Here is a 26,436-nt window from a genome sequence, read left to right as displayed (position 1 = left end):
TGACCAGTGGTCACAGACAGCTCGGTGACAGTGACATCCTCCTCGAGCAGCACTGACACAACAGCCACTCTGGGCTTTGGAGACAAATTTAAGAAGGCGAAAGGCTCTTGGGACTGTGGAATATGCCTTGTACCAAATAAGACGGAAGATAACAAATGTGTAGCCTGTCAGTCTGAGAAACCAGGTATGGTCCTTTTTTTCCTGTTGTTTCCATCCTAGCCTCTGTGAATCTTGTACAGAATAAAAGTACGTTGCATATATGGAATATTTTAAGCAACACGATTCCCAGGTACGGTTGATGGGTTAGCGGCTGTCTGCAGGATTGGTTTACAGGCACTTCAGAGGTCTCAGCCCAGGTTCCAGCCTGTCGCATAAATTGAACTGATTGTGAAATGTATTAGTACGGAGCTGGATCAATGCAGATACCCCCGGCTTTGCAGCTGGTGAGGGAAGATGGCTGAAGTGGGTGACTTAATTTAAAAACAACATAGTGATTTTTCACTGGCGAAAATGAGAACTCCATAGAAAGAGTTAAAAATGACTGCGTTTTTCTCTTTCAAAAAATAAGTAAAAAAAATTACAGAATGTGGCCAAAATGCCTCTACTCACCGTTTGTATGTAATTGAGGGGAGATGTGAAGCCAGATTTCAAGACAGTGTAGTCTTAACTAGTCTTAAGCTAAAGCAGAGAGATGCCTATGAAGGTCAGTGGTAGGCTTCAAGAAAGCGAGTGACCCGCTGGATAACTTCTTCAGGGCAGTACTGGGTTGTTTCCCATTGTGTGTGACCGTAATTGATTTTGAGCGTGGTTGTATTGTTTTTAAAATACGATTCTAATTCTAACTTTGACTCTAAATGTCATTTAACATGCCATTACATCGAAAAACACCTGTGCAAATATATCCTGGAAGAAACAAATTAAGATGGACTAGACCGGGCTTTTGTAATCATCCTGTGCGGTAAGACTGAAATTTCATGAGGTAAGATAATGGATTTCAGACAGAGTTGATTCTCTTGGACTTCCAACCTCTGAGCGGTCAGTCGGCATCTTTGTCTGAGGCTCTTGCCATTGCAAGGAGGAATTTTGGAAATGAGGGGTTTACTGTGACCATGGTGCAGTGAATTGCACGGTTACGTTGCACTTGTCAGGAGGAAGAGCGATGCAAGTAATACTAGGATAAAAGTTTTCTGCGTGTGCCGTGGAAGGGAAGAGCCATTCTTGTCTTTCCGGTTTTGAATTTGAAGCGTTATCTTCTGCTTCTCTCTTAAAAGGCACCTTTTTTTTAAAAGGCACCTGTCAGGCCTCTTTATGGAGGTTACACTGTGGTCAACAGCAGCAGAAGCTTGTGTGCTGAACAGAGTTGTGTGTTGTTTGGAAGCTTTGAGTTCCACTCTGGTTTTTTTGTTTGTTTCTTTGTTTCTTTGTGGGTTTTTGGTGGCTTTTATTTTCTTCAGGGGCGGGGGGGGGGAGTTGCGGAGTAGTTTTGAACATTTCTGTGGGATTTGACAAATCAAATTTAAAAGTTAATGCTCATTTTATAGTTCATGTTCAAACAGGATGGTTAACTGTCTTGTTTGTCTCACAGAGGGTCCAACACCTGTGACCAGTAGCAGTGCATCTGCATTTTCTGCTCCTTCTGGAGAATTTCTGGATTTAGACAAATTCAAGAAGCCTGAAGGAAGCTGGGATTGGGAGACCTGCTTGGTTCAAAACAAAGCAGAGGCCACGAAGTGTGTAGCCTGTGAAAGTGCAAAGCCAAGCACCAAAGCAGAGCTCAAAGGTAATCCTTAATGATTAAAACGAGGATGCATATTCTGTGATTTATTTTTTGGTTTGCTCTGATTTTTTTTATTTTCTTACCTGTTAAGCACAATTATTTTTTCCTTTGAGGTGTGGCAAAATTATTCGTTTTTCCTGTAGGAATATTGCCTAGATAACATCTGTTTCCACACTTTTCCCCAAGAATAAGTTTATCCTTTTTAGAGAAAAGCTTTCATTAATGACGTGCTTGTTCTTTACATGCCCTACACGTTGTTCATTTGGAGTTCAGACTAAAAACATGATCTTTCAAAGAAGTTCGTATACTTTTTAAAGCCAGGTGGTGGGCAGAAAACACAATTGTGAAAAGTTTTATGTAGAGAGGAAGCATGGGGTTTTCTTGTTTGTTTTACTGTTTGGTTGGTTGTTTGTTAAACAGTTTTGACTGGAAAGATCAGGACTAGAATGTAGTTCAAACCTTCATGTACTGCAGATACACCGTGGGTTACGGACTTGACATTCACTTATTTCTGCAGGTTTTGGTACTGCGACTGCGTCCACAAAATGCTGCCTTGCCATCATTTACATTCGGTGTTCACTCAGAGTGTTCAGGTGCAGAGTCTGCAGCTGCCTCACAGTTTATTTTGGGAAGGACAGAAGAGAAGCAGGATTCTGTCACTACTGCTGCTCCGTTAGTGTTTGGAAAGAAAGCTGACACTGAAGAGTCAAAGACACAGCCTAGCTTTTCAGTTGGGAAGTCCGAGCGTACAAAAGAAGAGAGCACAGCAAAACCTATGTTCAACTTCAGTTTCGTTAAACCATCAGAGAAGGAACCTGAGCAAGCAAAGCCAGCTTTTTCATTTGGGGTCCAAACCAGTACTTCAGGTAAACAGAATATCTTTTGTCTTCACTTGTGCGCTTATGTCCATCAAGTAAGACCTCTGAAACCATACTAGAAAAAATCTGCGGGATTTGATATGTTCATGTACTAGAGCTTTAGAAAAAGTTTAATTCCTATATGCAGCATGTCTTCTGTCCTGGTTATTGATACGTACGCAATTAGTAGCAATCCCTTTTTTGATCTCAACACTAGGTTTAGACAAAAAATTGCGACACCTTAAGGAACCTGTCCTGCATCTCATACAAGCACAGAAGTTGCAGTGTCTCAATGCTAGCAGTACAGTTGGTGGTAAAATCTTTAGTAGGGTGAAATAGAGGCCTCACACTTTTCAGAGAAAAAAAGAGATGAGAGAGAGTATCTTATTCCCACGTACTTGCAACTATGCTGCAGAGTGTACTGCTGTTACTCTAGTGCTACAAAGGTCCAAAAATCACTGAACAGTTATTAGCCAGTTTTGTATTCCTTTAATTTGTTGAAAGACTGCAGTAGAGGATTGAAGTTTTTATTGAGGATCACTGTGTGGAAAAATTCTGATTGTTAAATGTCATTTGTATGACTTAAGAACCGCGTTTTGGAGTACAGAATTCAGTATTAATTCCAGAAGGGGTAAGGGAAAGGACATTAGCTAGTAATCCCGAACAAAAGCAGTGTATAGAGCTATACTGATTTTAATCGCAGTATTCTTACAGTTGGTCTGTTACTGAACAGATATGTTTTGGGGAGATATGGTGGCCAGGGAGGCGTGTGTGTTTGTGTGCTTCCTCTTCTAGTTAAGGTTCTGGGGTTTGGTTTAGTCAGGAAAATTCGATGAGGCACCTTGTGTAAAAGGAAATGTTAACCAGCATTTTTCAACACGGTGTAGTCCCTTAAAAGTGTCATAGATGAAAAGAGGCCATAACCGCTGGGGGAAAAAGTTAGTGGGAAACTGAGAGCAGGATCACATTCAGTAGTGAGAGAGCAGCAGCCTAGGGAAAGCTGATGAATGACTGTAACAGATAGTTCTATTTTAAGTGTAAAACAACACTCAGTACTTTATAATGGTGGTCTTACCAGAGGGTTCTTCTCCATGGCTCCTAAAAGCACGTCTTGAAGGCATTCGAGTGCAGTGAACTTAAGCTGTAAGAGTTGGGCTGGTAAGCTTGGCCTGATTTGAAGCTGTAGGCACGGGGCTATAATTTCTGAACAGGCTACAAAAGAAACTGTACCACTGTGCTTTTCAGTGCTCCGTTTAGCAAAGCCATCAAATTGTTGCAGGCAATTGATGTTGTTCTTCTAAGAGCACCTGAAAGATATTTTTGTTTGAAGAGTTCAGAGGTACCGGTTAATACTGGTTCAGATAATTACAGCCAGCTCTTGGTGTTTGTGACCAATAAAGTTTGTGGCTCCAAAAGGAGTGGGTTAGTGCTAACTGATTAACTGCTGTATATGCAGAAATATGGAATCTGATTACTTACGCAGAGAGCACTTAAAATGTATTGTTTTGCTGGCTCTCAGTGAGTTGCATCTTAATGCTACCAAGGAATAAGCTTTTTGCTTCTGGCCCAAGTTTTTTAATTTGGTGAAAGCCTTTTCTGTGCACGTGCACATGCCAGAGAGGTTGCTTAAGTAATAGAAGCTATAGTAGCTGCTATCTTCTGTTTTTTGTAGAAGACAGAAATTGAATTCGTTAGCTTTGTAACTGTTATGCATACCAGAATTGGTTTTCTCCCTTTTGAAAATAGTAGAGGGTATGCCTATGACAGATTTGGTGAGCAAGGTGATCAGATGAGGGCACTGCAAGACTGCCAGAACGCACCAGGTCTGGGGGGAAAAGGAATCCGGCTGAGCATAGGAATTTCTAAAAGGTAACCAAGGAGTTGTGCATTGATACAGTTATTCTAAATAATCAGATTCTTGTAGCTCTGCCTTTGGAAAGTCTGTGGCCCTTGCTGTAGTGGCTGCACACAGGATGCAGTCTACAAAACCAGAAATGCAGAAGTCCTATGTTTTGACTCCCTGGATTCATCAACCTGCTTCAGGATGGCTGGGGGAATCCAACTGTTAAGTCTAGCCAGACAGCGCAACTTGGGCTTAGCTGCCATTGTAACCAGCCTTGTTTCTCAACAGTAGCAAAGCTGAATGCATTGGTAAATATTTTCAGGTTTGGGCCTGCATAAGGTAGAAGGGACAACAAGTGGTTTTATATGCTAGGGAGTTCTTGTTCTTAGAGCTTTCCCTCTAGTTTGAGAGAAGCACATAACTAGTTTTACAGTGGGTTGAAAGGAAAGAAGTGGGGGGGAAAAATGGGAACGCAGGGGGAAAGCCAAAGGCGTTATTACTAGAACAGGTTTAGAATGCTATTCTTTGCTTTTCATGAGCTTAGGGCAATGGGGAGTTTAAAGCTTAGCACTTCCTGAGAGGGTTTCTTACTCTACCGGCTCAGTTCTATCACTTATTTAAGGCAATTCAGGTCTCTGAACGGTTAAAGAATTGATACCAAATTTGATGAACTTTGATCCAGGATACTGACAAAACAGGACTTCATATAAACAATTTCAGTATGTTCATGAGGTTAGCTTGTGCGTTCTGTTAAATAGTAAAAAATGACACTTCTGTTTCTGTTTACCTAGCATAATTCTGCAAATGTTGCCTCCTTCTGCTTTAGAATGGAAATGCTCTTCTCCAAGAGAGCACTGTCCAAACTTCTTTGCCAAAATTTTTTGATTAAATTAATATTGTTTTATTTTGAAAACAAGAATAAGCCACAAACATGTTTTCTTGCTTCGGCTATCCAGAAGAACGTCAACAGTATTTTCAGATTTTCCTTCCCTACACAACTGTATGTAGGAAGAGTGCAGTTGGAAGCAGAAGACCTAAGATGATGTATCTTCTGTTTGTTTACTACAGTAACAAGACAATGGATTACCTCTTTATTAGAACTTGTGTAGCTTTGCAGTATTGAAACAAATGTAGGTATTAAAATACACATCAGTAATACGTTTCTGAATGGCTGAGTACCGTGCTCTCTTAGCATTGAAATACCCAGCCATTGGATTAGTTTGTCCCTCATGTTTGCTGAGTTTGGAAGCTATTTCAGAATGCCTTCAGCTTGTATTCTTCCCCAAAAGCATAGAACTCACTTCTCTGCATCCCCAATTCAAGTGAGAGAAACTGGGCACTGCAGACACAGGAGGTCTGCCTGTACAGAATCAGTGAAGACAAGTCTAAACAGCGGATTTTTTTGAATATGCAGCTGGGTTATCTGAATGTTCTTTATGCAGTGTACCTCAGTTTTAGTACAGATAGCACTTGTCTTGGTTCTTGTCATTAGTCTGAAGCTGCCCCTGAGAAAATCTTGAAAGGGAAAGTAGTGAAAGCTAATCAGCTGGCCCTTTCTTCTTAAGAACCAGCGTATTTTGTAATTCTCCCACTAATAATAAGGCGTCACGCTGGAGAATCGCGATTGTGTTGTTAAGCAAGACTGACTTCACCTGAGCGGTATAGTTGGCAGCTGTTGAATGTTTAATGGACTTTAAACAAACACAAAAACTGAGCACGTGGAGGTAGACATGGCAAACTGACAGGCAGCGTCAGATGCTTCTTTGAAATGGATAATCTGACTCCATTCACTTCTTTCTGGAAATAAGATCTAGTAATTAACCAAACAAAAGATAGAAGGGTTAAGACTGCATCTTTAAAGCAGCTGTGCTTGATAAATGTCTCTGGTCTTAAATCAATCTTTAGCAAAGCACAGAGACATAGCAGCAGCTTGCTTATGCCAACGCTAAAAATACTTGATGTGTACAGGTAACCATGTCAAGGCTCTGGAGTTAATCCATGAGAACAATTCCTTCTGGTATTGGCAAAGGTGAGGATGCTTGCTTCTATAGAAATGAGGTTTTGAGCTGTGACTTAAGCTGTCACTTAGGTGACTGTTTAGGAAAGCTTCCTTTTAAGCTTTGAAGTATGTAAGCTGACAAATTGTTTAAGTTCAGAACTGGGTTTACAGTCTCTTGTTCTCTGACTGTATGCAACTTCTCATGTTTCAGACTGAAAGCAGAATTGCAGCGGTACCAGTCATGCAACTATAATGATTATTGCCAAGATTACCAGAACTACCACTCGCAGAGGAGTTACGATGCTTACGCTGACTACAACTACAGCTCCTATGCTCCCTGTGACAGCATGCAAGCTGTTGGAGACTGCTCTTTAGGAGATTCTTTAATGGCTCCAGCTGTTTTTGAGGTAAAGATAGTGCACGCTTGCTGTAAAGAAAATATTTCACAGATAATACGTTGTACAGATTTGTGTGAATCAGCAAAAAGAATCCGAAGTTGAAAACATGCTTTCTGCTTAGTGTGAAGTTAAAAGAGCAGATTCCATTCAGAGGTGTTTGTATTTAAGTGCTTAAATAGTAAATCCATAGAATTAGTGATTTATACACCATTATTTGTTCACGCATACCAAAGAATGGTTTTGACAGCATAATTGCGTACGCTTCTTCTGTTCCTGTTCTTCTGATTTGCTTTGCTTAAAGCAAATTAAACAGTTGTTGTAAGTGGTCTTATCGTGGTCAATGTATTAGTTGTGACCTCCGGAGGTCCCTTCCAACCTGTACTGTAATATTGGCTTTCTTCTAAAAATAAGTAGATAAAATGCCATCTATCCTTGTAGTTGTAGGAAGAAGGAATGGGTTGAGACTGCAGCACTTTGAATCTGTGATGCTTTCTGAAATGAGTTATGATTAAACTTAGCCTTTTCTGTCTTTCAGGAATCTTCAGTTATGACTGCAATCGGTGATGACCTAATTACTGACGGTAATAAGGGTTCTATCATTGTCACTTGAGTTTAGCCATCCTTGTGCCTTTTAACAATACAAGCCAACCTCTACTGGATGAAGAACATCTTGAAAATTCAGCTGAGGTCAAACCTCTGTGGGGTTGATCTGCAATCAGCTGGGGTTTTAAAGCTGATACAGCATACACTGACCGCATCAAGTAAAACGGGACACTGTCAATGCTTCGCAGCAGGTTTCTTGTACCTGTGCCTTCATTCCCATTTGAAAATGGTCTAAGACAGAATTTTGTTCTTTGTATTGGTTCCGCTAAACAGATTTTATATTAGAAACTCAGTAATATGCAAAAGCTTTGTTCTCCACCCTGAGGTAAAAGCTTATGTTGCAGATTCCAAAAGGAGGATTCAGCTTGCACTTACAAATACGGTACAAAACATATTTGTGTCCTGGAAGGTTTGCAAAGTTCCTCACGTGGAGGCATTTTGTGTTAGTGTTTAGAAACTATCCTATGTAACGTGTATTGCCGTAGAAGTGAATTAAATGACTCTTGGGAGGGTTTCATGGCTGATTATCCGTAAACGTTATCTTTACTATCTTAAACATTGTCTTTGTCTTTATCTTGAAAGACAGTTCTAGTCCCAGCCTTCTAATATACAAATTCCCAAAAGTTGGAGTTGTGAGGCTCAAAATTTTAGAGGACTAAATACCTCACTAAAATTAGTAGATCTAATAGCTTATTACACTTAGCTTAAAATACATTTTATTAGCCATTTCACGTGAAGTTTTTTTGTGCGCATGCCTCAGATTTGATACTTGGACTTACCAGGCTTTTATTTTCAGATCCACAGCTCTACTTGGATGTTGATGAAATGAACAGACAATTCACGGAGACAAGCGAAGAACTCTACGATTCACTCATGAATTGTCACTGGCAACCTCTGGATACGGTCACTTCTGAAATCCCCTCTGCTATTTAAGTGTCTTCTAGAGCATGACCGTTATGGCCAAAGTGCTAAAACTACATTTCTTCTACATTATTCTAGCTCATAAGTTTTAAAGCACAATGATAGGTTGGGTTTTTTTTGCTATGCTTTTGACAGTTTCTGTAATCTTTTTGTTCATCACTCCCTTCTTGGAGCATCATGAAGTCATGTAAATATTCAAGAAATGTAAAGAGGTAAATGGGGTCTAAAGATAGACTTGCCTGTGTAAATAAAAGATTTGTTTCTGCAAACCTGCCAGCAAGGGATTTTACTTGTACCTGTGTGCAGCACGTTCTCTTCCGGCTTATGGAATTTAACAAGGTAGTAAGGGTATTTCATCTGTCTTTATTTTTATATGGGCATTAGGACACAAGCAAAATCTAGCTTCCCCTTGTTTTCCTGGTTCCTTAGGTAAGCAACATGTTGGGGGCAACATAAACCATAATTGCTGTGATGGCAGGTAAGAATCCAATTCTTTTTTATGGCTTAGTGTAGTCAGTGAAAGCAGTGGTCCTAAGCTGCATGCTGTTCTTAAATGTAATGCAAATTCTCTTTTGTGACTCCTCAGTACTTCCAGGTTACTTGTAGCTGATCACCAGCAACTGCTTCTGTTAGCTATTAGCTGTTGGGTTTTTGCTAGGAATACTTTCAGTCCTGAATTGAAATGATGACATCCTGAAACAGAAGAGGCTCTTGGAGTATTGTAGGAAGCACATTCTTCCTGGTTCTAGTGCAGGTGTAGACGTAGGAGGAGACAGAAGGCAAAGAACCTCACATAGGTGGAGGGGGTGAGGTGGCATCACAGTTAGAGCTGTTGCAGTTAACTCTTCCCAAAGCATGAAAGCAACGTGGCTGGGAACAGGGATTTGTTGGGTTGCTTCTTTGTGTGAGCCAGGGAGTCTTTTGAGGGGCAGATTAATAAGAATATGACACAAGGTAGAGGTGGAATAGATGAAGCAAAGAATCTGGGTGGGAAAAGGGTTGCCTGTACGTGTCTATGGAATTGTTTCAGGGGACTGAGCTGGGGCAAATTCAAGATAATAGATGCAGCCTCCTTGAATTTGGATGGCAGTGCTGAAGCTTCAAAACCTTACAAGGTTTGATGCCACTTCAATTGCAGTGCATAGCTGTGGTACTTGAGCTCAGAAGTGCAAACTGCACAGGATTTTTTTATCTATTTTCTTCAATGTGAGCAGCAAAACATCTTCCAGGAATGTGCCTGGGTGCTACGCTGCTTTGACACGGCTTGCTTTGCATCACCAAACACAGTAGTTAGGTTGCATCGAGTACTTTGTGGAAACATTCATTGTGTTGTCACCCAGAAATGGGATGCTACAGATATGTGTTGGCCCGGCAGTATCAGTGCTGGTTTTTGGCCTTTGAGAGGTTGGTCCATAACATGTGACCTGTGTAACGAGAGGCCCACATAGATTGGTGACTTCATTAAGTCTGATGCTGTGGTGGTGTGTGACCCAAGGCCCTGAACGTCAGAAAATCAGGCTGTGGCCACCTATTTTATGCAGACTTTGCCTATTAACAAGGTCTCTACACTGTACGTTAGAGACGTGCGCCTCCTTTTCCGGACTAGATAGCGAAAATACCAGTTTTGTAGTTCAGTGAATGAGATTGGTTGGGCTGTTTGTTCTCCAGAGCTGAAAAATGTTGGGAGTGTATTCTCTTGGAGTCCACAGAAATGAAAATGATGAGAGGAAGAGAACGTTGGTTGCAGCCCGCGTGCTGCTGTTATAAAGTAGTTCTCTGATGTCTTTTTCCCTCTGCTGAGACTTATCAGCCTATCGTCCTTTCCTGTTAGGAGCGCATACCTGGCTTGGGATGGTGTGCGCAGGGCAGATTCTTTACCGTAAGAGCACAGTGAATGCCAGACTTCTTCCTGTACTGCCGTGTTAACCATGAGTCACAAATTCAGGAAGCAGTGATTGCATCGGAACTGCTAGAATGCTTTGCGGAGTCTTTTTACTGGGTAAACTTCACAGCTGCAGTTACAACTTCCAGCCTGTGTTAGCTGAACACATCGTACTGGTGCCCGCCATCAGTTTGACAAAGATGGGATTGCAGTAGGGACTTGCTTTCTTCCTTCTTTTTAATTAAACAAGTCTTTGAAGCAACTTTTCCAACACCGCCATACTTCACTTCTTCCAGTTATTTTCTGTTTTACTTAGCTGAAATGTTTTTTTTTCTTCCAAGCTTGAGGAAGTTTTCTACAAGAATGTCCCGTAATGATTTCATAAACTCTTTTCGTTGTACCTAGCTGCAACAGAGAGTGCTTTTATTCAAAAACCTGCTGGTTTTCTCTTCCAAGAAGTAGTGGGGTTTTTCCTATCTCTTCACTGATGGGAAAGGCTGTAGGACAGTAGCTTGAGGGGCTACTAATGCTGTCATCAGTGAGGCGGGAAAAGGCAGGAGTCCGAAACGGGTAAAAAGTACTTAAAAGGATACCAAAAGAGTAAACGGTACTTAAGCCGTGGATGTTTCTTTTTGCAGGGATGCTCTGGACCAACCGCTTCTTTCTAGCGCTACCTCAAAGTAACTTGCAGATAGAACTCACAGGGAAGGTTGATCAAATGGTGATGATCGCTGTCATTCTGCTGGACACGCAGATACTTGCCTTTTGTTTTGGCTCATTTTTAATACCAATTAACTTCAGTGCCTCGCGTTAATAGACACCGTTTGACTGCATCGGCAAATGTTTCTGAGTCGTGAGTGTCATTAAAGGCCTGTCACCCTATGGAAATCCTTCTAAATAAGAAAAATGGAATTCAAATAAATAAATAAAGCAGCGTTTGAACTTATGGGCAAACCTAGCGTAGCTGCCTTTGACGCTGATCTGGAGGAGAAAAATCACGTTATCACACTACTATGGTTGCCTTAATAGGTTTGGTGTACATGAGGGAGGGAAGTATTATGTGATGTTTGCCTAGCTATTACATGGCCGATGCAGGAGGGGTTTTAGTCAGTTCCCTGAGCACGTATTGTTGCAGAAGTCGGTGATTTCACTGCCCAATGTCTGTTATTAAGGGCACGATTCATGTCCCGTTATCGTTTTTATTCTTTATTTATGTGTTTATTTTCTGGGGCGGCGATCTGTCACGATGCCCATCGTTCCCCTGCCGTGGGGTAGAATTTAGCGTGACGACTGCTTCCCGGACCAACGGGGCCACGAATCCGGCCTAAAACACTGCTTGTGCGTTGGTTGTCGGCGTGGGGGCTGTTGGTTGTCGGTGCGGGGGTATCGGTTGTCGGTGCGGGGCTTTTCTGACGAGCACTGTGGGCTCGGGGCGCCGTCCCACGCCCGGCGCGGTGCTGCGGCACACCAGCGGTCGGCGCCACGGCGCGGGGAGGCTCTGGAGGTGACTCCTAGCCCCGTGCTTACGGTGGCCGGGCCGGGGTTCATTATGGCGGCCGGGTCCTGAGGGCGGGAGCGGGAGGGCGGCGGGACCGGGACGGGACCGGGGCGGGGCGAGGAACGGGAGCGGCAGCGGGAGGGGGGGGCGCGCGTTCCCGTGAGGGGAGGGGGCGCGCGAGGGAGGGAGGGGGAGGGTGTGAGAAACACTCCGTAGCCAATAACTTGGGCTCAGGCGAGGAGCTCGGCGAAGCAGGAATTTATTCGCGATCGCAGTGGCGGGCGTCCCGTCCGTGCGAGGACTACCGCACACCAAATTTCCCTGGTGTATTGCCAAGCACTTCCCCGTGCAAGGGCTTACCATACACCACATTTCCCGAGACTCTTCCTTTCTCTCCCTTATCTCACGCTTCGTCCGTCTCCGGCCGCGCCCCTCGCGGAGCTGCGGAACCGCGGATCAGGACTCCACACTCGCTCCGTACAAAAGTACGTCTCAATCACACGGCACACAGAGTCTCACCCGACCCCCAAGGCAATACTTCCTATTTCTTACCTTGGTCTGTGCACAGAGTTACCGGATCAATTCTCAAAGCCGGAGTGCCTGCCTTCTTCCCTTCCCCACTCCTTCACGGATCCTGCCTCTTTCATCAGTCTCGGGCCCTCTGTCAGCTCTCCGCAGAACCGCCGCCGTCGATGCACAGGACCGCTGAAATCAGCGGGGCATGCCTTCCTGCTGCTGCGGCGGTGGGGCTCCCCAGTAGGCGACTGGCTCCCGGACGAGCCCCCAAATTGTGAGAAACACTCCGTAGCCAATAACTTGGGCTCAGGCGAGGAGCTCAGCGAAGCAGGAATTTATTCGCGATCGCAGTGGCGGGCGTCCCACGAGCAGGAGCGCCCCTGCTGGTTCCAAAACCCAGTTTATATACTTTTTGATGACGGGACCCTCCCCTGTTTCCCCACTGAGGGGGTGATCCAGGCTCACAATCTGTCTGATGCTTCCCAGACAATGCATGGCCTTCAGTTGCCGGCCTGTTAAATTTCGAATTTCTTTCGACTTTTTTACTGGTTGAAGCGGTAATGGTTCTTCACTTACCTGACTTGACTCAACACCGTGATTTTCCCCGAATTGTTCTACGGAGTCTGGTTGTCTGCATTTTACAAGGTCGCCTGCTAAGCGTTCTTATCGCTGCAAGCACACCTCGATACCCCATTCCTTACCTTTAAACAACGTAACTCTGCAAAAACAACATTTTTATTCCCACGAGGGGCAGGGCAGGCCCCGCGGCGCGTGGCGGCGGGGGGCGGGGGGGCCCCGTGACGGCACCGAACGCGGGGGGGGGGCGGTATGGCCTCGGGCGGCGCGACCGGTAGCGGCGCGACCGGCAGCGGCATGGCCGGCGGTGGCAGGGCCGGTGGCGGCGGGGCGCCGGGCGGCAGCCCAGGAGCCCGATCAGGAGGAGGAGGAGGAGGAGGAGGAGGAGGAGGAGGAGGAGGAGGAGGAGCGGCCGGCGGCAAGGTGAAGAGGCGGCGCCACCGTTTGGGCGCCGCGAAGCCCCCCTGTGCCAGGAGCAAGCGGGTGAGGAGCGGCCCCCCCACAGCGGGCCCTTCCCCCTCAGCCCACCAGTTACCCCCTTACTTACCCCCTTACCTTACCCGCCCCTTTATCCCCTTAGTTACCCCCTACCCACCTCCTTACCCCCTTAGTTACCCCCTCGACCGCTTAGTTACCCCCTTAGTTACCCCCTCAACGGCTTAGTTACCCCCTTAGTTACCCCCTCAGCCCCTTACTAACCCCCTCAGTTACCCCCTCAGCCCCTTACTTACCCCCTTACCCCTCTACCCAGCCCATTACCCCCCTCCTCCCCCTCCCCTTCACCCCCAGCCCGCTGCCCTCAGGACCCCCAGTGCCACCCCCAGGGCTTTCCCCGCTCCCTGCACCCCTCCTCAGCCCATCATCAATTCTCTGAACGTTACCTGCCAGGCTTTGCTTCTCGTTTGTGCTGTAGGGTACAGCAGGTTGATGGTGAAAGCGGTCCGTCAATTCGGGGTGTGAAAATCCCCGTGCTGGAGGGGGGACGCGCCGAGATCCCTCCCAGCAGCTCTTTGCTAAGAAATGTCAGGACGCCCAGAGAGATGCTCTGGAGATGCCCTCTGCACATGTTTGTTCAGCCAAAACCTCTCCGCTATTAAATGAGCAACGTAGCTGAGGGGATTGATTATCATATGCAAAACCAAGGGAGCGCTACGCATGGATAGCTGCTCAATTAGGTTTTTATCACTTGCAGAAATGCCAAGTCCCTTATACCACATATTGACAATCAATCTTGTCCATCTAAAGCTGGCCTGGAAGGGCAATGCAAACATTCCCCACGCTTACAGAGCAACCGTTGAAACCTCTGGCTTGAACAGTGCATTAATGTTGAAAGTGCCATAGCTTGCGTGTGCCGACACTGTGTAGCTAACTGATAAACCTTACACGTGGATTGAAAATAATCAGTGGAGATGGTTTTCTAACTTTTCCATTGTCTGTTATCTCTGCGTGTTTTCCAGTAGGTTTATTTAAAGAGTGTGCCAGAGCAAACACGTGCGTGGGGATATCTGGGGGATTCTGCACAGAGAATGGCTGCTGCACATCCAGCGCAGATCAAATTAACAGTAACTTATCGGGGAAGAGTTTTAATGATTTGATAAATAGACAAACTGATAGGTGTTACATGTGTGCATTTATTATAGCAGTTAGCTTTGTAACCAGACGAATCGTGCAAATGTTCATAACGTAAAAGGACGAGCTTTGAGCAGATAGCTTGCTTAGAGCATTTGTCAATTAATTTCAGTTTATTTTCAATATCATGTCCACTCTGCAGAAGGTTCTGTGGCTTAATGTTAATTGTCTCTCAGTGATGCAGTTGGGGAGGCACGAAAGCGACCGATGCGATTTTGTGAGGTTATACCTCTGGTTCTGATCCCTACCCCGCTGTTTTTCTCATCCTTCCCCCTACAACTTTAGTCGATAAGTCGATTCTTAGAAATACTTAAATAGATGTGTTTTGTGTGCTTGTGATCATAATTACAGCCCACCAAACCCTCTGTCTCTTACCATTAAGCTCTGAAGGTGCCTGGGCACTGTAGGCAGTATAGTTAGCAGCTTCAAAGTTCCTGGGAACTAGTCCTGGATCTAATTTACCTTTTTTTTTTCCCCCTGCCTGCAGGAGGGATGATTAGCAGGATGCCTAGCTCATGATTGTCAGCTTTCTGGATATTAATTTTTATTATTAATTTTTATTATTAATTATATTCATTTATATTAATTTATCTTTTATTTAACCGTAGTTCCTGGGGCTTTCGGTCAGGTGGGAATTCTCCGATCGTACCCGATGTATGCCGCAGAGTCAGTCTTCTACAAAATACAGCAACAGCTTTAGAAGGCTCTTGCAAGAGGAGGTGCTGGTGCTATAGCTATAGCTGTGTTTCTTGCAGGACATCTTCTGGGTTAGCCTGACTGTTGAGAGCAGAACTGTTTTTTGTGCGTATAGTCACTGCAATTCAGCATTACTAAAATTGAAAATATTTAGATTCACTGATTTTAATGGGTAGTATGGTCCTGACTGTCGCAGTAGATAATTGCTGAACTTCTGGTTTAGTTGGTTTTCACGGGAGGGTGCGAAGAGGAAGAGTCCTGGAACAAGTCTGTAGGTCAGGAGCTGTTCAGGCGTAGAGTTTCGTGATAGCCTTGCAGATTGACGACCTGCTGGTGAATTTTGGCAGAGGTTTCAAAACTTTGAACCTTGCCAAGGTCACTTGGAAGTGCAGACAGTGATAGGTAGTTGTAAATCAATCTTAGGTGAATTTTAGGTTTACCAGAAGTGTAGCGATCCTATGCCAGGGATCAACCTCGTCGTCGTCTTCTGAATATTTGCTGTATAATATCTGTCTTCAAGGTCCGTGGAAGGTGGTATCGCAGCATATGCTGTTGACTGCGTTTCTGTAATTAAACAAGTGTTTTTTCTTTCAAGCAGGGAATAATTAGCAGAATGACAGAAACTGTGAAAAATATTGTACCGGCCTGGCTGCAGAAGTATTTCAATAAGCGTGAGGAGGAGTGTGTAGACAGAAATGAATCTGCAAACCAGGAGGAGACTCCGGTAAACTATCATCACGATTATTCAGATGAAGATACCATAATCGATGAGAGATTCACGCCTGAACCAGCAGGCATTAGTAGACGAGGTATGTGAAAAATCATTTGGAATTCTGGCCATCTGTATTTATTCACAGATTTCTAGTTTTGAATCTGAATTTCAAAAGGAAATTGGAATGAGGGTTTTGACAGAATGAAAAAAAAAAACAAACAATCAAAAAAGTCGAAACAACTGTTTGTGAAACCGTCTTAGCTTTAAACTGTATACACAGTTACGAAGCATACATCTTATGCTCTTGGAAGGCATCAGTTAACTTTAGGTACTCTATTAGCCAGGTGCTAAATGCTGAAAATAAGTCATTTGCAAGTGTGCTGGGTTGCATTTTCCATCTTTTAAAAGATATGGAATGAAAATCTGTCTAATTGCCTAAGGCAATTAAAAAAATTAATTTGTTTTGCAGTCTTCGAAACAAAAGACTAGATGCTAGAATGGCAGAGGAAAATTCCGTCTCGTGTCCCGACTTTGTTTGTTTTGTTTTGTTTTTTTTTTTGTTTTGGGCTTTGATCAATTTAGTAAAGTTCCTCGTTAACTTGATGGTGAACTGGGGAACTTGTGCACGGATGTGGTTTATGAGATTATTATCCTTAAAATATTCAATAACTTTAAGGTCTACGCGGGGGGAGGGGGTGTCTTTGAAAAGGTATTTGACCGTTGGCAACGAGGTTTGCAACTCCTTTACCTCATGAAAGATTAATTTGTCTTATATCCAGTGCCTCTCACTGTTCCTGTAGTCCTGTTGTATAAATTTGCATCTATTCTTATTTGAGTTTCTCTTAAATTAGCTGTTTTGGGGAAGTCAGCTTTTAATAAGTGAAGAAGTTTTGTCTGAGCGTGCGTAGGTAACCATAGATAATGTGGAAAGTCAGTTGCTTCTGTTGTTGGCAGAATCAAAAAATAAGGAGGAAATATCTTTGCCTCCAATCTCATCTAATTGTAAACAAGGAGATTGATGGCTTTCTGTGTAGCTGTAGCTTGGGAATGAGTTTGGAGAAAAGAATAGAGAAGGTCTTCGTGACTGAGGAACACATGTTGGCTTTCCTATGTAACTGCGTGAAAGGAGCTTTCAGTAAGAACAGCTGCACTGCAAGCTTGCTAACTCCAGGAGATCAGGAGCAGGTGGACACCCTGGAACCTTTTGCAGCTTATGTTGCTGTCCGTGGGTGTCGCTTACTATGCTTAAGAATAAGATTTTTTTTTTTAATTATTACTACATTTTGAAACCAATGTGTTTCTTCAGTTCTGAGGTATCAGTGTGCTGGAGCCTATATTGGGTGGCCTTCCGCCTGAATACCTTTCTGTATCTCAAACGGTGCTGTCCTAAAAATCTGCTCATGGTTTGGAGAGCTAATTAGTGGTACTGCAGTGGTTATGAAGATTGAACTAACTAGTTTAAGCTTCAGTTCAAGTATCAAGAGGATAGTGGCTCAAAGTCATTTGAATTGCCCAGATTCCTGGGAGAGACAGTAGGCTTTCATCAGGCAAAATACCCATGAATAGTTCCATTCATTTAGCAAGATAGACTTCAAGGCCACCTATTCCAGGCCACTAGCATTGTTTGCAGACCCTTTGCTTCAAGAGGGAAAAATGCTCGTCTGGTTACTTGGGTCAACATCCTTGTCCCTTGGGTCAAAATCCCAATAGTTAATGGGTAGGAGATGATGTTTTGCCTCTAACATGAGCTGATATGGAAGAACTTGGGAAAAAAGTACTGCAAACGTTCATTTTCATGTTGTGTATTCAGATTAATGTAACCTTTGTTCCAATATTATGGAAGCTGCAGTGTTATCTGTAATTTACCGTGTAATCTCAAATTTTGTAAAGCTTATTGCAAGCTGTACATGGGAGAAGGAGTATATATGTTTGATTTAGTGAATGGCCAAGTCAGCGTTAGAGCATTTGAGCACGGGGTCAGAATGTGGTGTTGTAAAACCTCATAGTTAACTACTTCTGGATGCAACATTAATACTGTGTATCGCAAGCAGTGTTGTTGTTGTAGCCAGACAGTTAGATGCAACCGTATCTGGGTGAGGAAGAAGTTAAATTTGGCTTCTCTCTTTTTGTGCTTAGAACTTGGCAATAGCATGGCTGTCGATAGGAAACAGGTTTTGGCTTCTGTGAGCTTGTCTATAGCAAAGCTAATTATCTCCCTGTTCTTGTCTAGAACCATCCACAAGTAGATCAGCACTGAACTTCCCAGTTGTGTTAACAAGGCCCTCTCTTCGTCGGAGCCGTCTGAATTATACCATGCTGGATTCTCCTGTCCCACCTCGTCAGCCCTCGACATCTTCTGTATTTGGCATTGGCAGTCCTAGGCTGTCCTTGATAAAAGAAATAGAAGATTCTACCTCTCAACAAGACGATGATAACATCTCAACAACCAGTGATTCCTCCTCTAGAGCATCTGATGAAGGTGATTTTTGTGTTCTCTGTTTAATTGACTTTTTTTTTAATGTGAAGTACCTTGCGTTCTTTAATATTCCACATCACCTTAGTAAATAAAATAGGTGAATGTCAACTTTGGATGCGAGAATTAAATTGAATTTTTAGTGTTTTAGAAGTATATAATCCTATCACCTTTTTAATAGAAGCGTGCTTTGGAATACGTTTATGATACCCTGATGTTAGAAAGAGTCAATGCTGAAATATACACATTCAGCTAGGTTATATGTAAATTTTGAACTGGGACGGTAGGAAATCAGGCTGACTTGCCGTAACTTGACAACTAGGCTGATTGTCTAGAAGGAAGAGTGACTCAGAATATCTAACAGACAGCTGGTTAAATGTGAATAAGTGCAGGTGACAAATAGGAACACGAGATGTTTTCCTGTGTTTCAGCAAGAGAAGATAAAGAAACTACTCTGTCATAAGCTATAGGCTGTTTTTTGACCTTTCTTGGTAGAAGGCTTCAGCTGTCAATACTTTCATGTCTTTTGCCAAATTCATTGAGGAAAGCACACCATTTTAAAATAAAAAATAAGCATCGTGTCGATGTAGGTTGGTACGTAGGTCTTCTCGCTGAAAGGGCGAACAGCAGACAGGGACTGACGTGTGCTCAGCAGGTTTTGCAGAGAACTTTTGTACAGCTGAGAGTAGAGTTGCTGGGCTTTAGCAATATAACCTGAGTGCACTAGAACTTTCTGGTGTGTCTTCGTAAAACATACATGGGCAGAAGATCGTTAACTCTTAGAGCAGCCTTTGGGGAATCTTCCAGGTTTAAAACCTGTGCGATTATGATCTGTGCTGGCCTCCAGCCTTTTACCAACACAGAAAAAAGCTTTGTCCGTACAAATGCACTGATGTTTATGCGGTCCTCTTTTATCTTAGCCTGAAGGAAAAAAATATCTGCATTGGAAGCACAGTATTAACTTGGTAAGATTGCTTGAAAACTACTTGCAGCTCTGTGAACAGTTTTCAAGTTTGTAGGTGATACTTGGTTTTCAGTCTGTACGTGAAGTTGATCTATTTAAAGAAGCTGAAGTCATGCTTATTTTTCTGTATTGAAGAACTTGAATTAGTGTGATCTTTATTGTTAAAGTTCTGTACGTACGAGAGGCATTTACATCTAGCATACGTCATTTTGGCAGATGTTGCAGTTTTAAAAAATACTTCATCGTCACTGCTCTGGCCCACACAAGATGAAAGAACTCATTCCCTCTCGCAGCATTCTGCAGCTAGCTCTAAGAAACCTGCATTCAGTTTATTTGTTTTTGGAGGACTGTGTCCTGTAAGTACTGCACAGTATTTCTTTTAATCAGTTTGAATGTGTACCTGCTTTTCTATCCACTTCTCATACTGTGTTTCCGTAGGTACGTGGAAGCACGTCTGTTTTTAAGCAAAACCAGCTTGGGTTTTCTCCATTTTACCCCGGAAAGACGGCCTATGCCGGTGGTGCAGCTGTAAGATCAAGGCAGCCAAAGACGGAACCTTATCAGGTATGAGAAAAGTAGTGTAGTGGGAAATAGTGATGGAAATAAAAAAAGCAGCACTGCCAAAGGAGCTTTGAGCAGGGAGCTGAATATGTGGTAACAGTTGCTCTTCTGCCCTCTTGGTCTACAAAAATAGACGTCTGAGATTGATTTCTGTTTAAATTCTTTAATGACAGTTTTTACCACAGGTAATACTTGTCAGAAAGAACAAGAATGACAGTTTGGGCTAGTTGTTGGTAGTTGGGGTTTCCTCTGTTGTTAGGTCTTTCAAAAAATTCCATTTAAGTGCCATTGTCTGCCTCTGACTACATTACGTTAAAATAACTTGATGCAAAAAAGCCAATGACAGCATAACTTTGAAAACTTGTGTTTATGGTAGCAAAAGCTACAGTAGATAAACCTGGCTAATATTTATCTGTGGATCTTCTTTTCCAAGCATGCCTACATTCATGCTATGGATATGTTGTATAAACCTGCAGTCTTTGAAAATATCTAAAATCAACTTTGCTGATCCTTTGTTCTTCTGGTACACAGAGGCATGCAGGACTAAATGCAGTCCCAAGATAAGCAGTAACATGCTTTCTGTTTTGAACGATTCATATAGTTCTTGGAGAGAGTTATTTGCCCCCAAGAGTTCTTGGAAATAGCAAATAAAAACTGCTGACAACTCTGATTAGCTAGAGCTGAATCGAAAAGGAAAGTCAAATCAGGTTTGGTAGGAATGTATTTAAATGAAAGTGACTTTTATCGATAAATCAAAAGGAATTTGAAGAAAATGAAAACGCGGGTTTGCTGGCTCTGTTCTGACAGTCCATTTGTGCAACGGAAAAAGGGCAGTACAAGTACCTCACTTACGGGAAACCTTGAAACCTTGTGGTGCAAAGCTGGGAACCCTCTTTGGTCGGCTATTTTTGTTTTTTACAATATTACTGCATTATGGTAAAAAGAGGAACCAAAATACTAGGCTTTTAAAGGAGAGAGTAGCTTGCTTCTTGCTGCTTGCTGTGAATGACAGCAAGGTACTAGAGAGTCCAGCGAAGGGCCACCAAGAAGATCAAGGGACTGGGAGCACCTCTCCTCTGAGGAGAGGCAGGGACTGCTGGGCCTGTTTAGCATGGAGGAGAGGAGGTTTGGGGGGATCTTATTGGTGTATATAAATACCTGAATGGATGGTGCAAAGAGCATAGAGAGCCATTGTGTTTTCAGCGGTGCCCAGTGCCAGGTCAAGAGGCAACAGGCACAAACTGAAACGTGAGGCTCTGTCTGAGCATCAGGAAATGCTTTTGCACTGTGCGGGTGATGGAGCCCTGGCACGGGTTGCCTGGAGAGGCTGTGGAGTCTCCCTCTTTGGAGGTCTTCAAGAGCTGACTTGACATGGTCCTGGGCAACCTGCTCGGGGTGGCCCTGCTCGAGCGGGGGGGTAGACCAGGCGATCTCTAGAGGTCACTTCCAACCTTAACCATTCTGTGGTTCTGTGAGTCTCACTTGTGTTTTTACATGCTGCGTGGTCTGCTTCCTGTCTTCACATCGTGTGATAAGCACAGTGTGGTTATATGAGGGGTTTAACCTGGGAAGAAAAAAAGTCACACCAAAGGAAGTTTTTGACTGATATTTGAAGTTGGGTGGTGCAAATAAACAGTTTACTTTTTCAGTGTAATGTTTAGATCTGTTACAGTTTAAATCAGATCTTTATCTTTTAAGACAAAGATTTGCAGCCAACTTTAATCTTGGGGGAAGGGAGGAAGCAAGAGAGAAGTAAAACTAGTTCCTGGTTATGATTGTATACACTGATTTTAAGATGGTACACTTAGACCATCGTGAAACTCTGAGGTCTGTGTTGTTACTGAAAATGCTTTCTGTACCACAAGCCTTTTCTTGAGTTCTGTTTCCCTGATTACTGCTTCGGAGGCCTTAGCAGTCCTAGCATCATCCGTCTTGACCTTTTACAAGTACGGAGTTCTTTTATTGCTCGTGCAACAAGCACGTGCAAGATGCACTGAGGCCCAAGGTAAACTTCATTAAACTCCGAATGTATTCTCTTCTTTATGGCTTAAACTCCCAGTGACTGCATTTTTCTCTGTCATCAGAATATATTGATTGTATCATCAGTGTAGCCTTGGGACGTAAAATACATGCCTCTTTAGCTCAGAATTGACCATTGTAACACTTAAAATGCTAATTTTTCAGGCACAAAGGAGAGCGAAAGCTAGACAAGAAACTGTGTGGTCCCGCGCTACGTTAAGTACCTCAGCACGGCGCATCTTGGAGGCAATGGAGAAGCTGTCAAGCCCTTTGTTGGTAAATAGCACTTCTTTTAATCTGTTTTTGCTTCATGTGTTTATAAAACTTAGTAAATGTGCCATCAAAGGATAAAGATAAAACTATTCTTCCTTACGTTGTGGCCGGTTTAATTTATTGCGCTGTTTTTTCAACAGGATGCTAAAAGAATGGCATCTGTTTTGCTGCTGTGTTGTGTAAGTTGACCATGAACCCCCACATTTTTGTTGCAGGGAACCCTCTCTCTCAGGAGAAAAAAATTGCCCTCTAATAGTTATGCTTTGTTTTTTCCTCAGCCTCCGGACATAGATAAACCGGATATTACTGACTTCCAGTCCAAACGAAGAAAGGTAAGAACCAATAATGTCTTAAGCTGAGGTAGATAACTTTTTCAATGCTTTATCACTATTAGAAAAATTTTCTCAAACCTCAGTGACAACATAGACATCAAATCAAGTTAATATTGGCATGTATCCACAGTAGATGATGGGCTGTGAAGATTACTCAGGTTAAGAATTATGTTATCTTTGTAAGTTGAGAGCACCAACTCTAGAACACACCAAGTCGTTTTATCTTGTCCCCCAACTTGGGGTGAAGCTGCATATTAAAATTCCTGTTGAGGCAAGTTTTCTCTTGAAGAAATGATCACAAATAGAAAAATACTGCTTGAGTGGTCATATAGACTTTGTACAGACTTCCGTGTTCATTCGGGCACAGAAAACTAGTTTTTGTGCTTTTTATCACCATTCAAAGTAAAGAGGAGGAAAATTGTTAATTTCCGACGCTATAAATCTTACGCTCCTAAATTCCTATTTGGAGGTAGCACAGAACTGGTGAGAATGCTGTGGTAAAGCATGATTTCCTTTCATTTTGTTTAAAAAATGAAAACTAGTCATCTTTTTTTGATGACTTTAGTTAGGGGTATCATTAAATTGCAAAACTGTACCAGGCAGAATAGCTCTTGGTGTATTAAATGCCTAACTGGGGGAATTAATATTTTTCATTTTTACCTTTAAAACCAGCGATGAACCATCGTTGGAGTCTGATAAATTTTCCATAAAATTAAATGGGCATCTCTTTCTGCGAAAACATCTGTGTTTCCAGTATCAGTCTGAGTGTACAAATGACCACTTGTTAAGTGTATGGGCTTCTTAGGCTGGAAATCAAAGTGGACAGTAATACTGGTTGCTTATTGCTTTTAACTCTTTCAATCTCTGTATTGTTTAGCCAGCACAATCTCCATTTGGTAAAGTTCTAAAATGAATGTAGCAGCAACTGCTTAGTTTTTAGGGGGGTAGAGGTTTTTTTTTTTCTTTTTCTTTTCCGACGCTATAAATCTTACGCTCCTAAATTCCTATTTGGAGGTAGCACAGAACTGGTGATAATGCTGTGGTAAAGCATGATTTCCTTTCATTTTCTTTAAAAAATGAAAACTAGTCATCTTTTTTTGATGACTTTAGTTAGGGGTATCCTTGGGCTTATTAAATTACAAAACCCTTAGATGACCACTTGAAGATCAGGTGACTGAAGGAAATAACAAGATGTGCAAACTTTTCATCTTCTGTTCTAATGAGCAAAGGGACAGTGTCTCAAGAAGTTTCTGTGCTAATTCCTTGATTGGATGGATGTATAATTAAGTTTACAATCACTTCAGAGTTTACAAACATCTCAGATTTCCTGGACCATCTTTTCACCATCTGCCAAATTACAAGGGCATGGAGAAGTGAAGTATATCATAAATATTATCCAAATAACTAAAACCAAATCTGGTGTGAATTCTCAGTTATATTATAGCAATACACCTGTGATAAGGCATTAAGAAAGATCTGCCAGATTTGCAACAGAGAGCCTGAAATTGTCAGCCACTAAATGAATGTTGCACGCAGCTGTCAGTGGGTGAAAGGAGATAGATTGTCTATTCATAATACTAGAATTCATAATGGTGGCGGGAGAAGGGTAGCCCGTGATGAGAAGCAATTATTTGCTGAGGAGACGATCGTGTGTTTTCCTGCTAAAGTGAACATGCGGTTGACGGAACACTTGTGCACTCAGGCTAAACTTCTGCAGTGGGTAGCAGTGATGTGGTATTTTTCTTATTTCAAGGAGCTGTACCAGGCAGAATAGCTCTTGGTGTATTGAATGCCTAACTGGGGGAATTAATATTTTTCTTTTTTACCTTTAAAACCAGCAATGAACCATCGTTCACTCGAAGTAGATTTGTGAACTTACATAAAACATGTCTTATTCAAGGTTTCAAACTGAATGTAATATTTTTTAGAAAGATGTATTTTTATATACTTTAGAGATAGTGTGAATTCTATTACTAAGAGCTGGGAGATACTGTGAAATTAAAGCTGCAGCGTAAACAAAAATTTCCTGTTGGTATTGATTTGAACAATAGCATGCTTCCTAAGACTGTATTTTCTGATCCTTAAGACCGCAGGCGGAGCCATCGGTAAATCTTGTAGCCTTTAGGGTTTGTTTTCTGTCTGACAGTTCAGTTAAGTCAGTTTTGCAGAACACGCAGTGGTCTGTGTTAAAAATTAACTCTGGTCTGTGAAAATGCTTTGAAAAGGGAAGTCAAACCCACTACTTGAAGTGCATCTAATGTACATGTAAAGCATTGGATCATATTTTAATGAATGAGATTATTGTAAGACTGACAAGTTGGTTTTTTTGAGTGTGTTCTATTGTTTGTGTAACTTTGAAGAGGGAAAATGTAGGGAATGTGAAGCCCAGAAGCCTGTATAATTAGTTGCTTAACACTTCAAATGTTAAATTAATGAATTAAGCTACTAAAAAAAAAAAATCACAGTGTGGGCAGAGGAAAAGATAGGAGCATATTCTAGGAACATGGGTTATTTTAATTATGGTAGCATGAATTATTTTGTCTATGAAGCTAACTGCCAAATTTTGAAATGGAATTCAGTCAGACTTTGGCTACTTATATATAGCTTTATGGATTTCGTTACTGGTTTTCTGGTGATTTCCCTCTACAAGTTGAACGGTCTTCAGAATTTTCAAATTGTATTCACTGAGTGCCAAGACCGATGGGGGGAGGTTTATAGTTCTGTAATTTGTTTTCATCAATAAATATTGGAATTAATTTGGGTGGACGTAAGGATAAATTGATTGCTGTTTCCCTTTCAAAGCTGGAATCCCAGAATGCATTCCAGCCTCCACCTGTTAAGAGACTTGTGACACCAACGGTAAACCGTCAACCGATGCGTTATACGCGGTATTCTGAACCATCACCGACTTCAACTACTCAGTCCAGCAAAATTTGCCAGAGAGTAGACACAAAGTACCAAGTGAGTACATTTTTGAGTCCTTATGTGCCTGTTTTTTTTTTCCAGTCTTGGAATGTTTCTCAAACCAATTGTTATCCTATCTTTGCAAAAAGTACTGATAGTATGTTTGAGGCGAGCTTTAAGGCAGTGGGAACCATTGTGAAATAGATTGAGCTTTTATGGATTTAATTCTGTTTTTGGAACACTCAGTGTCTTGTGGTTGTTTTCACGATGTCATGATGTGCTATTGAGTCATCCTGTTCTCAGTGAAAGAATATTAAAAGACAGAAATGTTTTCCTTTTATATTCTCATGTACACAAAGCTGTCACTGATGAAACATGCTCGTGTTCTGTGTAAACTATTCCAGGTGAGCTATGTGCTCCAAGTGAGAGTTCTGACAATGTGCTGAGTTATCGGTTTTGATTGCTTTGGAGTAGATGGAGTCTGATAAATTTTCCATAAAATTAAATGGGCATCTCTTTCTGCGAAAACATCTGTGTTTCCAGTATCAGTCTGAGTGTACAAATGACCACGTGTTAAGTGTATGGGCTTCTTAGGCTGGAAATCAAAGTGGACAGTAATACTGGTTGCTTATTGCTTTTAACTCTTTCAATCTCTGTATTGTTTAGCCAGCACAATCTCCATTTGGTAAAGTTCTAAAATGAATGTAGCAGCAACTGCTTAGTTTTTAGGGGGGTAGAGTTTTTTTTTTTCCTTGTTTGTTCATAAATGACAGAAAACAGAAAAGTATGTCCCTTTTACGGGGTTGGTAAACACAAGTTTTGATGAAAACTCCCCCCCACACACAATTTTTGTCATTTTGTTTAAAATAATTACTTTCTTTGTTAGAGGATTTGACAAATTTGATTTAGTGTTCTATCAGTTTGTCCTCAATGCTGAGTGAACCAGTGTGCTTACTTTAGCCCCAAAATTTAACTGAACTGTACCCACAATGCTGAATTAGGG

The 26,436-nt window shown here is 42.3% G+C and overlaps 1 long non-coding RNA gene across 1 annotated transcript; it reads left to right on the top strand.

The window, feature by feature from the left end:
- Nucleotides 1-879: 879 nt before the first annotated feature.
- On the top strand, nt 880-2,673 carry LOC310892101. The gene is made up of 3 exons (XR_014577873.1): nt 880-979; nt 1,586-1,780; nt 2,295-2,673. It is a non-coding gene; the product is annotated as an uncharacterized lncRNA (long non-coding RNA).
- The last annotated feature ends 23,763 nt before the right edge of the window (nt 2,674-26,436 follow it).

Source organism: Anser anser (assembly GCF_964211835.1).
Source record: "Anser anser genome assembly, contig: HAP1_SCAFFOLD_66, whole genome shotgun sequence".
In the NCBI taxonomy this organism is placed as follows: Eukaryota; Metazoa; Chordata; class Aves; order Anseriformes; family Anatidae; genus Anser; species Anser anser.
Note: the sequence above shows the minus strand (reverse complement) of the source record. Positions and strands in the feature narration are given on the sequence as shown.